Genomic DNA, 13,599 nt, shown 5'->3' with positions numbered 1-13,599 from the left:
TTTGGTAACATTTGTCCCAAACCCCCCCTGCAGATTTGAAAATATCCCAAACATCCCAATTTCGAGGCCTTAGCCATATTTTGGAGCCAAAATCTGGCTCTATGCACGTATTCGCAGTTTGAAATTACGATATTTTTTACCCAACATATGCCAAGTACTGAGGGTGGCAGTGAGTCACATTTTGCACAAACTCCCCTGCAGTTTACGAAATATCCCAAATATCCCAATTTCGAGGCATGAGCAATATTTTGGAGCCAAATTCTGGCTCTCTGCACGTATTCGCTGTTTGAAATTACGACTTATTTATGCACAACATATGCCAAGTACTGAGAGCGGCGTTTGGTCACATTTTTCCCAAACCCCCACTGCAGTTTTCAAAATATCCCAAACATCCCAATCTCGAGGCATGAGCAATATTTTGGATCCAAATTCTGGCTCTATGCACGTATTCGCGGTTTGAAATTTCGACATTTTATACATAACATATGCCAAGTCCTGAAAGCGGCAGTGAGTCACATTTCGCACAAACTCCCCTGCAGTTTTCGAAATATCCCAAATATCCCAATTTTAGGGCCTGATCCATATTTTGGAGCCAAATTCTAGCTCTCTGCACGTATTGGAAGTTTGAAATTACCACTTTTTTATACCCAACATATGCCAGGTACTGAAAGCGGCAGTGAGTCACATATTGCACAAACTCCCCTGCAGTGTTCGAAATCTCCCAAATATCCCAATTTCGAGGCCTGAGCCATATTTTGGATCAAATTCTGGCTCTCTGCACGTATTCGCAGTTTGAAATTACGACTTTTTTATACCCAACATATGCCAAGTACTGAAAGCGGCAGTGAGTCACATTTGTCTCAATCCCTCCTGCAGTTTTCAAAATATCCCAAACATCCCAATTTCGAGGACTGAGTCATTGTTTGGAGCCAAATTCTGGCTCTATGCACGTATTCGCAGTTTGAAATTACGATTTTTATACCCAACATATGCCAAGTCCTGAAAGTGGCCTTGAGTCACATTTTGAACAAACTCCCCTGCAGTTTTCGAAATATCCCAAATATCCCAATTTCGACGCCTGAGCCATATTTTGGAGCCAAATTCTGGCTCTCTGTACGTATTCGCAGTATGAAATTACGACTTTTTATACCCAACATATGCCAAGTACTGAAAGCAGCAGTGAGTCACATTTAGCACAAACTCCCCTGCAGTTTTCAAAATATCCCAAATATCCCAATTTCGACGCCTGAGCCATATTTTGGAGCCAAATTCTGGCTCTCTGCACGTATTCGCAGTTTGAAATTACGACTTTTTTATACCCCACATATGCCAAGTACTGAAAGCGGCATTTGGTCACATTTGTCTCAATCCCTCCTACAGTTTTCAAAATATCCCAAACATCCCAATTTCGAGGACTGAGTCATATTTTGGAGCCTAATTCTACCTCTATGCACGTATTCGCAGTTTGAAATTACGATTTTTATACCCAACATATGCCAAGTCCTGAAAGCAGCAGTGAGTCACATTTTGCACAAACTCCCCTGCAGTTTTCAAAATATCCCAAACATCCCACTTTCGAGGCCTGAGCCATATTTTGGAGCCAAATTCTGGCTCTATGCACGTATTCGCAATTTGAAATTACGACTTTTTATACCAAACATATGCCAAGTTCTTAAAGCGGCGTTTGGTCATATTTGTCCAAAACCCTCCTGCAGCTTTCAAAATATCCCAAACATCCCAATTTCGAGGACTGAGCAATATTTTGGAGCTAAATTCTGGCTCTATGCACGTATTCGCATTTTGATATTACGATTTTTATACCCAACATATGCCAACTACTGAAAGCATCAGTGAGTCACATTTTGCACAAACTCCCCTGCAGTTTTCGAAATATCCCAAACATCCCAATTTCGAGGCCTGAGCCATATTTTGCCGCCAAACTCTGGCTCCCTGCACGTATTCGCAGTTTGAAATTACGAATTTTTTATACCCAATATATGCCAAGTACTGAAAGCGGCGTTTGGTAACATTTGTCCCAAACCCCCCCTGCAGATTTCAAAATATCCCAAACATCCCAATTTTGAGGCCTTAGCCATATTTTGGAGCCAAAATCTGGCTCTATGCACGTATTCGCAGTTTGAAATTACGACATTTTTTACCCAACATATGCCAAGTACTGAGAGTGGCAGTGAGTCACATTTCGCACAAACTCCCCTGCAGTTTACGAAATATCCCAAATATCCCAATTTCGAGGCATGAGCAATATTTTGGAGCCAAATTCTGGCTCTCTGCACGTATTCGCAGTTTGAAATTACGACTTTTTTATGCCCAACATATGCCAAGTACTGAGGGCGGCGTTTGGTCACATTTGTCCCAAACCCCCACTGCAGTTTTCAAAATATCCCAAACATCCCAATCTCGAGGCATGAGGATTATTTTGGATCCAAATTCTGGCTCTATGCTCGTATTCGCGGTTTGAAATTTCGACATTTTATACATAACATATGCCAAGTCCTGAAAGCGGCAGTGAGTCACATTTCTCACAAACTCCCCTGCAGTTTTCGAAATATACCAAATATCCCAATTTTGAGGCCTCATCCATATTTTGGAGCCAAATTCTGGCTCTCTGTACGTATTCGCAGTTTGAAATTACCACTTTTTTATACCCAACATATGCCAGGTACTGAAAGCGGCAGTGAGTCACATATTGCACAAACTCCCCTGCAGTGTTCGAAATCTCCCAAAATCCCAATTTCGAGGCCTGAGCCATATTTTGGATCAAATTCTGGCTCTCTGCACGTATTCGCAGTTTGAAATTACGACTTTTTTATATCCAACATATGCCAAGTACTGAAAGCGGCATTTGGTCACATTTGTCTCAATCCCTCCTGCAGTTTTCAAAATATCCCAAACATCCCAATTTCGAGGACTGAGTCATATTTTGGAGGCAAATTCTCGCTCTATGAACGTATTCGCAGTCTGAAAATACGATTTTTATACCCAACATATGCCAAGTCCTGAAAGTGGCCTTGAGTCACATTTTGAACAAACTCCCCTGCAGTTTTCGAAATATCCCAAATATCCCAATTTCGAGGACTGAGCAATATTTTGGAGCCAAATTCTGGCTCTATGCACGTATTCGCATTTTGATATTTCGGTTTTTATACCCAACATATGCTAAGTACTGAAAGCAGCAGTGAGTCACATTTTCCAAAAACTCCCCTGCAGTTTTCAAAATACCCCAAACATCCCAATTTCGAGGCCTGAGCCATATTTTGCAGCCAAACTCTGGCTCTCTGCACGTATTCGCAGTTTGAAATTACGAATTTTTTATACCCAATATATGCCAAGTACTGAAAGCGGCGTTTGGTAACATTTGTCCCAAACCCCCCCTGCAGATTTGAAAATATCCCAAACATCCCAATTTCGAGGCCTTAGCCATATTTTGGAGCCAAAATCTGGCTCTATGCACGTATTCGCAGTTTGAAATTACGATATTTTTTACCCAACATATGCCAAGTACTGAGAGTGGCAGTGAGTCACATTTTGCACAAACTCCCCTGCAGTTTACGAAATATCCCAAATATCCCAATTTCGAGGCATGAGCAATATTTTGGAGCCAAATTCTGGCGTTTGGTAACATTTGTCCCAAACCCCCCCTGCAGATTTGAAAATATCCCAAACATCCCAATTTCGAGGCCTTAGCCATATTTTGGAGCCAAAATCTGGCTCTATGCACGTATTCGCAGTTTGAAATTACGATATTTTTTACCCAACATATGCCAAGTACTGAGAGTGGCAGTGAGTCAAATTTTGCACAAACTCCCCTGCAGTTTACGAAATATCCCAAATATCCCAATTTCGAGGCATGAGCAATATTTTGGAGCCAAATTCTGGCTCTCTGCACGTATTCGCTGTTTGAAATTACGACTTATTTATGCACAACATATGCCAAGTACTGAGAGCGGCGTTTGGTCACATTTTTCCCAAACCCCCACTGCAGTTTTCAAAATATCCCAAACATCCCAATCTCGAGGCATGAGCAATATTTTGGATCCAAATTCTGGCTCTATGCACGTATTCGCGGTTTGAAATTTCGACATTTTATACATAACATATGCCAAGTCTTGAAAGCGGCAGTGAGTCACATTTCGCACAAACTCCCCTGCAGTTTTCGAAATATCCCAAATATCCCAATTTTAGGGCCTGATCCATATTTTGGAGCCAAATTCTAGCTCTCTGCACGTATTGGAAGTTTGAAATTACCACTTTTTTATACCCAACATATGCCAGGAACTGAAAGCGGCAGTGAGTCACATATTGCACAAACTCCCCTGCAGTGTTCGAAATCTCCCAAATATCCCAATTTCGAGGCCTGAGCCATATTTTGGATCAAATTCTGGCTCTCTGCACGTATTCGCAGTTTGAAATTACGACTTTTTTATACCCAACATATGCCAAGTACTTAAAGCGGCACTGAGTCACATTTGTCTCAATCCCTCCTGCAGTTTTCAAAATATCCCAAACATCCCAATTTCGAGGACTGAGTCATTGTTTGGAGCCAAATTCTGGCTCTATGCACGTATTCGCAGTTTGAAATTACGATTTTTATACCCAACATATGCCAAGTCCTGAAAGTGGCCTTGAGTCACATTTTGAACAAACTCCCCTGCAGTTTTCGAAATATCCCAAATATCCCAATTTCGACGCCTGAGCCATATTTTGGAGCCAAATTCTGGCTCTCTGCACGTATTCGCAGTTTGAAATTACGACTTTTTATACCCAACATATGCCAAGTACTGAAAGCAGCAGTGAGTCACATTTAGCACAAACTCCCCTGCAGTTTTCAAAATATCCCAAATATCCCAATTTCGACGCCTGAGCCATATTTTGGAGCCAAATTCTGGCTCTCTGCACGTATTCGCAGTTTGAAATTACGAATTTTTTATACCCCACATATGCCAAGTACTGAAAGCGGCATTTGGTCACATTTGTCTCAATCCCTCCTACAGTTTTCAAAATATCCCAAACATCCTACTTTCGAGGCCTGAGCCATATTTTGGAGCCAAATTCAAGCTCTCTGCACGTATTCGCAGTTTGAAATTACGACTTTTTATACCAAACATATGCCAAGTTCTTAAAGCGGCGTTTGGTCATATTTGTCCCAAACCCTCCTGCAGTTTTCAAAATATCCCAAACATCCAATTTCGAGGACTGAGCAATATTTTGGAGCCAAATTCTGGCACTATGCACGTATTCGCATTTTGATATTACGATTTTTATACCCAACATATGCCAAGTACTGAAAGAATCAGTGAGTCACATTTTGCACAAACTCCCCTACAGTTTTCGAAATATCCCAAACATCCCAATTTCGAGGCCTGACCCATATTTTGGAGCCAAATTCTTGCTCTATGCACGTATTCGCGGTTTGAAATTTCGACATTTTATACATAACATATGCCAAGTCCTGAAAGCCGCAGTGAGTCACATTTCGCACAAACTCCCTTGCAGTTTTCAAAATATCCCAAATATCTCAATTTCGAGGCCTGACCCATATTTTGGAGCAAAATTCTGTCTGTCTGCGCGTATTCGCAGTGTGAAATTACGACTTTTTATACCCAACATATACCAAGTATTGAAAGCAGCAGTGAGTCACATTTTGCACAAACTCCCCTGCAGTTTTCAAAATATTCCAAACATCCCACTTTCGAGGCCTGAGCCATATTTTGGAGCCAAATTCTGGCTCTCTGCACGTATTCGCAGTTTGAAATTACGACTTTTTATACCCAACATATGCCAAGTTCTGAAAGTGGCACTGAGTCTCATTTTGCGCAAACTCCCCTGCAGTTTTCAAAATATCCCATATATCCCAATTTCGATGCCTGAGCCATATTTTGGAGCCAAATTCAAGCTCTCTGCACGTATTAGCAATTTGAAATTACGACTTTTTATACCCAAAATATGCCAAGTTCTGAAAGCGGCATTTGGTCATATTTGTCCCAAACCCCCCTGCAGTTTTAAAAAATATCCCAAACATCCCAATTTCGAGGACTGAGCAAAATTTTGGAGCCAAATTCTGGCTCTATGCACGTATTCGCAGTTTTAAATTACGACTTTTTATACCCAACATATGCCAATTCCTGAAAACGGCAGTGAGTCACATTTTGCACAAACTCCTCTGCAGTTTTCGAAATATCCTAAATATCGCAATTTCGAGGCCTGAGCCATATTTTGGAACCAAATTCTGGCTCTCTGCAGGTATTCGCAGTTTGAAATTACAAATTTTTTATACCCAACATATGCCAAGTACTGAATGCGGCATTTGGTTACATTTGTACCAAACCTTCTTGCAGTTTTCAAAATATCTCAAACATCTCAATATCGAGGCCTGAGCCATATTTTGGAGCCAAATTCTGGCTCTCTGCACATATTCGCAGTTTGAAATTACGAATTTTTTATACCCAATATATGCCAAGGACTGAAAGCGGCATTTGTTAATATATGTCCCAAACCCCCCCTGCAGTTTTCAAAATATCCCAAACATCCCAATTTCGAGGCCTGAGCCACATTTGGAGCCAAATTCTGGCTCTATGCACGTAAGCGCGGTTTGAAATTACGCCATTTTATACCCAACATATGCCATGTCCTGAAACCGGCAGTGAGTCACATTTCGCACAAACTGCACTGCAGTTTTCGAAATATCCCAAATATCCTAATTTCGAGGCCTGAGCAATATTTGGGATATAAATTCTGGCTCTCTGCACGTATTCGCAGTTTGAAATTACGACTTTTTATACCCACAATATGCCAAGTAATGAAAGCGGCGTTTGGTCGCGTGTGTCCCAAATCTCCCTGCAGTTTTCAAAATATCCCAAACAACCTAATTTCGAGGCCTGAGCCATATTTTGGAGCCAAATTCTGGCTCTCTGCACGTATTCGCAGTGTGAAATTACGACATTTTATACTCAACATATGCCAAGTACTGAAAGCTGCGTTGGTCACATTTGCCCCCCCCCCTGCAGTTTTCAAAATATCCCAAACATCTCAATTTCGAGGCCTGAGCCATATTTTGGAGCAAAATTCAAGCTCTCTGCACGTATTCGCTGTTTGAAATTACGACTTTTTATACCCAACATATGCCAAGCTCTGAAAGCGGCGTTTGGTCAAATTTGTCCCAAACCCCCCTGCAGTTTTCAAAATATCACAAACATGCTAATTTCGAGGACTGAGCAATATTTTGGAGCCAAATTCTGGCTCTATGCACGTATTCGCAGTTTGAAATTACGACTTTTTATACCCAACATATGCCAAGTAATGAAAGAGGCGTTTGGTCACATGTGTCCCAAATCTCCCTGCAGTTTTCAAAATATCCCAAATATCCCAATTTTGAGGCCTCATCCATATTTTGGAGTCAAATTCTGGCTCTCTGCACGTATTCGCAGTAAGAAATTACGACTTTTTATACCCAACATATGCCAAGTACTGAGAGAAGCAGTGAGACACATTTAGCACAAACTCGCCTGCAGTTTTCAAAATATCACAAATATCCCAATTTTGACCCCTGAGCCATATTTTGGAGCCAAATTCTGGCTCTCGGCACGTATTCGCAGTTTGAAATTACGACTTTTTATACCCAACATATGCCAAGTACTGATAGCAGCAGTGAGTCACATTTAGCACAAACTTCCCTGCAGTTTTCAAAATATCCCAAATATCCCAATCTCGACGCCTGAGCCATATTTTGGAGCCAAATTCTGGCTCTCTGCACGTATTCGCAGTTTGAAATTTCGACTTTTTATACCCAACTTATGCCAAGTACTGAAAGCAGCAGTGAGTCACATTTTGCACAAACTCCCCTGCAGTTTTCAAAATATCCCAAACATCCTACTTTCGAGGCCTGAGCCATATTTTGGAGCCAAATTCAAGCTCTCTGCACGTATTCGCAGTTTGAAATTACGACTTTTTATACCAAACATATGCCAAGTTCTTAAAGCGGGGTTTGGTCATATATGTCCCAAACCCTCCTGCAGTTTTCAAAATATCCCAAACATCCAATTTCGAGGACTGAGCAATATTTTGGAGCCAAATTCTGGCACTATGCACGTATTCGCATTTTGATATTACGATTTTTATACCCAACATATGCCAAGTACTGAAAGAATCAGTGAGTCACATTTTGCACAAACTCCCCTACAGTTTTCGAAATATCCCAAACATCCCAATTTCGAGGCCTGACCCATATTTTGGAGCCAAATTCTTGCTCTATGCACGTATTCGCGGTTTGAAATTTCGACATTTTATACATAACATATGCCAAGTCCTGAATGCCGCAGTGAGTCACATTTCGCACAAACTCCCTTGCAGTTTTCAAAATATCCCAAATATCTCAATTTCGAGGCCTGACCCATATTTTGGAGCAAAATTCTGTCTCTCGGCGCGTATTCGCAGTGTGAAATTACGACTTTTTATACCCAACATATACCAAGTACTGAAAGCAGCAGTGAGTCACATTTAGCAAAAACTCCCCTACAGGTTTCAAAATATCCCAAATATCCCAATTTCGACGCCTGAGCCATATTTTGGAGCCAAATTCTGGCTCTCTTCACTTATTCCCAGTTTGAAATTACGACTTTTTTATACACAACATATGACAAGTACTGAAAGCAGCAGTGAGTCACATTTTGCATAAACTCCCCTGCAGTTTTCAAAATATTCCAAACATCCCACTTTCGAGGCCTGAGCCATATTTTGGAGCCAAATTCTGGCTCTCTGCACGTATTCGCAGTTTGAAATTACGACTTTTTATACCCAACATATTCCAAGTTCTGAAAGTGGCACTGAGTCTCATTTTGCGCAAACTTCCCTGCAGTTTTCAAAATATCCCATGTATCCCAATTTCGATGCCTGAGCCATATTTTGGAGCCAAATTCAAGCTCTCTGCACGTATTAGCAATTTGAAATTACGACTTTTTATACCCAAAATATGCCAAGTTCTGAAAGCGGCATTTGGTCATATTTGTCCCAAACCCCCCTGCAGTTTTAAAAAATATCCCAAACATCCCAATTTCGAGGACTGAGCAAAATTTTGGAGCCAAATTCTGGCTCTATGCACGTATTCCCAGATTGAAATTACGACTTTTTATACCCAACATATGCCAATTCCTGAAAACGGCAGTGAGTCACATTTTGCACAAACTCCTCTGCAGTTTTCGAAATATCCTAAATATCGCAATTTCGAGGCCAGAGCCATATTTTGGAACCAAATTCTGGCTCTCTGCAGGTATTCGCAGTTTGAAATTACAAATTTTTTATACCCAACATATGCCAAGTACTGAATGCGGCATTTGGTTACATTTGTACCAAACCTTCTTGCAGTTTTCAAAATATCTCAAACATCTCAATATCGAGGCCTGAGCCATATTTTGGAGCCAAATTCTGGCTCTCTGCACATATTCGCAGTTTGAAATTACGAATTTTTTATACCCAATATATGCCAAGTACTGAAAGCGGCATTTGGTAATATATGTCCCAAACCCCCCCTGCAGTTTTCAAAATATCCCAAACATCCCAATTTCGAGGCCTGAGCCACATTTGGAGCCAAATTCTGGCTCTATGCACGTATGCGCGGTTTGAAATTACGACATTTTATACCCAACATATGCCATGTCCTGAAACCGGCAGTGAGTCACATTTCGCACAAACTGCACTGCAGTTTTCGAAATATCCCAAATATCCTAATTTCGAGGCCTGAGCAATATTTGGGATATAAATTCTGGCTCTCTGCACGTATTCGCAGTTTGAAATTACGACTTTTTATACCCACAATATGCCAAGTAATGAAAGCGGCGTTTGGTCACGTGTGTCCCAAATCTCCCTGCAGTTTTCAAAATATCCAAAACAACCTAATTTCGAGGCCTGAGCCATATTTTGGAGCCAAATTCTGGCTCTCTGCACGTATTCGCAGTTTGAAATTACGACTTTTTTATGCCCAACATATGCCAAGTACTGAAAGTGGCGTTTGGTGACATTTGCCCCAAACCCCCCCTGCATTTTTCAAAATATCCCAAACATCCCAATTTCGAGGCCTGAGCCATATTTTGGAGCCAAATTCTGGCTCTCTGCACGTATTCGCAGTGTGAAATTACGACATTTTATACTCAACATATGCCAAGTACTGAAAGCTGCGTTGGTCACATTTGCCCCCCCCTGCAGTTTTCAAAATATCCCAAACATCTCAATTTCGAGGCCTGAGCCATATTTTGGAGCAAAATTCAAGCTCTCTGCACGTATTCGCAGTTTGAAATTACGACTTTTTATACCCAACATATGCCAAGCTCTGAAAGCGGCGTTTGGTCAAATTTGTCCCAAACCCCCCTGCAGTTTTCAAAATATCACAAACATGCTAATTTCGAGGACTGAGCAATATTTTGGAGCCAAATTCTGGCTCTATGCACGTATTCGCAGTTTGAAATTACGACTTTTTATACCCAACATATGCCAAGTCCTGAAAGCGGCAGTATGTCACATTTTGCATAAACACCCCTGCAGTTTTCGAAATATCCCAAATATCTCAATTTCGAGGCCTGAGCCATATTTTCGATCAAATTCTGACTCTCTGCACGTATTCGCAGTTTGAAATTAGGACTTTTTTATACCCAACATATGCCAAGAACTGAAAGCGGCGTTTGGTCACATTTGTCTCAATCCCTCCTGCAGTTTTCAAAATATCCCAAACATCCCAATTTCGAGGACTGAGTCACATTTTCGAGCCAAATTCTGGCTCTATGCACGTATTCGCAGTTTGAAATTACGATTTTTATACCCAACATATGCAAAGTCCTGAAAGTGGCCTTGAGTCACATTTTGAATAAACTCCCATGCAGTTTTCGAAATATCCCAAATATCCCAATTTCGAGGCCTGAGCCATAATTTGGAGCCAAATTCTGGGTCTCTGCACGTATTCGCAGTTTGAAATTACGACTTTTTATACCCACAATATGCCAAGTAATGAAAGCGGCGTTTGGTCACATGTGTCCCAAATCTCCCTGCAGTTTTCAAAATATCCCAAACAACCTAATTTCAAGGCCTGAGCCATATTTTGGAGCCAAATTCTGGCTCTCTGCACGTATTCGCAGTTTGAAATTACAAATTTTTTATACCCAACATATGCCAAGTACTGAATGCGGCATTTGGTAACATTTGTACCAAACCTTCTTGCAGTTTTCAAAATATCCCAAACATCTCAATATCGAGGCCTGAGCCATATTTTGGAGCCAAATTCATGCTCTCTGCACGTATTCGCATTTTGATATTACTATTTTTATACCCAACATATGCCAAGTACTGAAAGCAGCAGTGAGTCACATTTTGCACAAACTCCCCTGCAGTTTTCGAAATTTCCCAAACATCCGAATTTCGAGGCCTGAGCCATATTTTGGAGCCAAATTCTGGCTCTCTGCACGTATTCGCAGTTTGAAATTACGATTTTTTTATACCCAATATATGCCAAGTACTGAAAGCGGCGTTTGGTAATATGTCCCAAACCCCCCCTGCAGGTTTCAAAATATCCCAAACATCCCAATTTCGAGGCCTGAGCCACATTTTGGAGCCAAATTCTGGCTCTATGCACGTATTCGCGGTTTGAAATTACGACATTTTATTCCTAACATATGCCAAGTCCTGAAACCGGCAGTGAGTCACATTTCACACAAACTGCACTGCAGTTTTCGAAATATCCCAAAATCCTAATTTCGAAGCCTGAGCAATATATGGGAGCTAAATTCTAGCTCTCTGCACGTATTCGCAGTTTGAAATTACGACTTTTTTATGCCCAACATATGCCAAGTACTGAAAGTGGCGTTTGGTCACATTTGTCCCAAACCCCCCCTGCATTTTTCAAAATATACCAAACATCCCAATTTCGAGGCCTGAGCCATATTTTGGAGCCCAATTCTGGCTCTCTGCACGTATTCGCAGTGTGAAATTACGATATTTTATACTCAACATATGCCAAGTACTGAAAGCTGCGTTGGTCACATTTGCCCCCCCTGCAGTTTTCAAAATATCCCAAACATATCAATTTCGAGCCCTGAGCCATATTTTGGAGCCAAATTCAAGCTCTCCGCACGTATTCGCAGTTTGAAATTACGACTTTTTATACCTAACATATGCCAAGTTCTGAAAGCGGCGTTTGTTCAAATTTGTCCCAAACCCCCCTGCAGTTTTCAAAATATCCCAAACATGCTAATTTTGAGGACTGAGCAATATTTTGGAGCCAAATTCTGGCTCTATGCACGTATTCGCAGTTTGAAATTACGACTTTTTATACCCAACATATGCCAAGTAATGAAAGCGGCGTTTGGTCACATGTGTCCCAAATCTCCCTGCAGTTTTCAAAATATCCCAAACAACCTAATTTCGAGGCCTGAGCCATATTTTGGAGCCAAATTCTGGCTCTCTGCATGTATTCGCAGTTTGAAATTACAAATTTTTTATACCCAACACATGCCAAGTACTGAATGCGGCATTTGGTTACATTTGTACCAAACCTTCTTGCAGTTTTCAAAATATCCCAAACATCTCAATGTCGAGGCCTGAACCATATTTTGGAGCCAAATTCTGGCTCTCAGCACGTATTTGCATTTTGATATTACGATTTGTATACCCAACATATGCCAAGTACTGAAAGCAGCAGTGAGTCACAATTTGCACAAACTCCCCTGCAGTTTTCGAAATTTCCCAAACATCCGAATTTCGAGGTCTGAGCCATATTTTGGAGCCAAATTCTGGCTCTCTGCACGTATTCGCAGTTTGAAATTACGAATTTTTTATACCCAATATATGCCAAGTACTGAAAGCGGCGTTTGGTAATATATGTCCCAAACCCTCCTTGCAGTTTTCAAAATATCCCAAACATCCCAATTTCGAGGCCTGAGCCACATTTTGGAGCCAAATTCTGGCTCTATGCACGTATTCGCGATTTGAAATTACGACATTTTATACCCACCATATGCCAAGTCCTGAAACCGGCAGTGAGTCACATTTCGCACAAACTGCACTGCAGTTTTCGAAATATTCCAAATATCCTAATTTCAAGGCTTGAGCAATATTTGGGAGCCAAATTCTGGCTCTCTGCACGTATTCGCAGTTTGAAATTACGCCTTTTTTATGCCCAACATATGCCAAGTACTGAAAGTGGCGTTTGGTCACATTTGTCCCAAACCCCCCCTGCAGTTTTCAAAATATCCCAAACATCCCAATTTCGAGGCCTGAGCCATATTTTGGAGCCAAATTCTGGCTCTCTGCACGTATTCGCAGTGTGAAATTCCGACATTCTATACTCAACATATGCCAAGTACTGAAAGCTGCGTTGGTCACATTTGCCCCCCCTTGCAGTTTTCAAAATATCCCAAACATCTCAATTTCTAGCCCTGAGCCATATTTTGGAGCCAAATTCAAGCTCTCTGCACGTATTCGCAGTTTGAAATTACGACTTCTTATACCCAACATATGCCAAGTTCTGAAAGCGGCGTTTGGTCAAATTTGTCCCAAACCCCCCTGCAGTTTTCAAAATATCCCAAACATGCTAATTTCGAG

Source organism: Procambarus clarkii, chromosome 10 (assembly GCF_040958095.1).
Source record: "Procambarus clarkii isolate CNS0578487 chromosome 10, FALCON_Pclarkii_2.0, whole genome shotgun sequence".
In the NCBI taxonomy this organism is placed as follows: domain Eukaryota; kingdom Metazoa; phylum Arthropoda; class Malacostraca; order Decapoda; family Cambaridae; genus Procambarus; species Procambarus clarkii.
The sequence above is the reverse complement of the archived record's forward strand: the minus strand, read 5'-3'. Positions refer to the sequence as shown.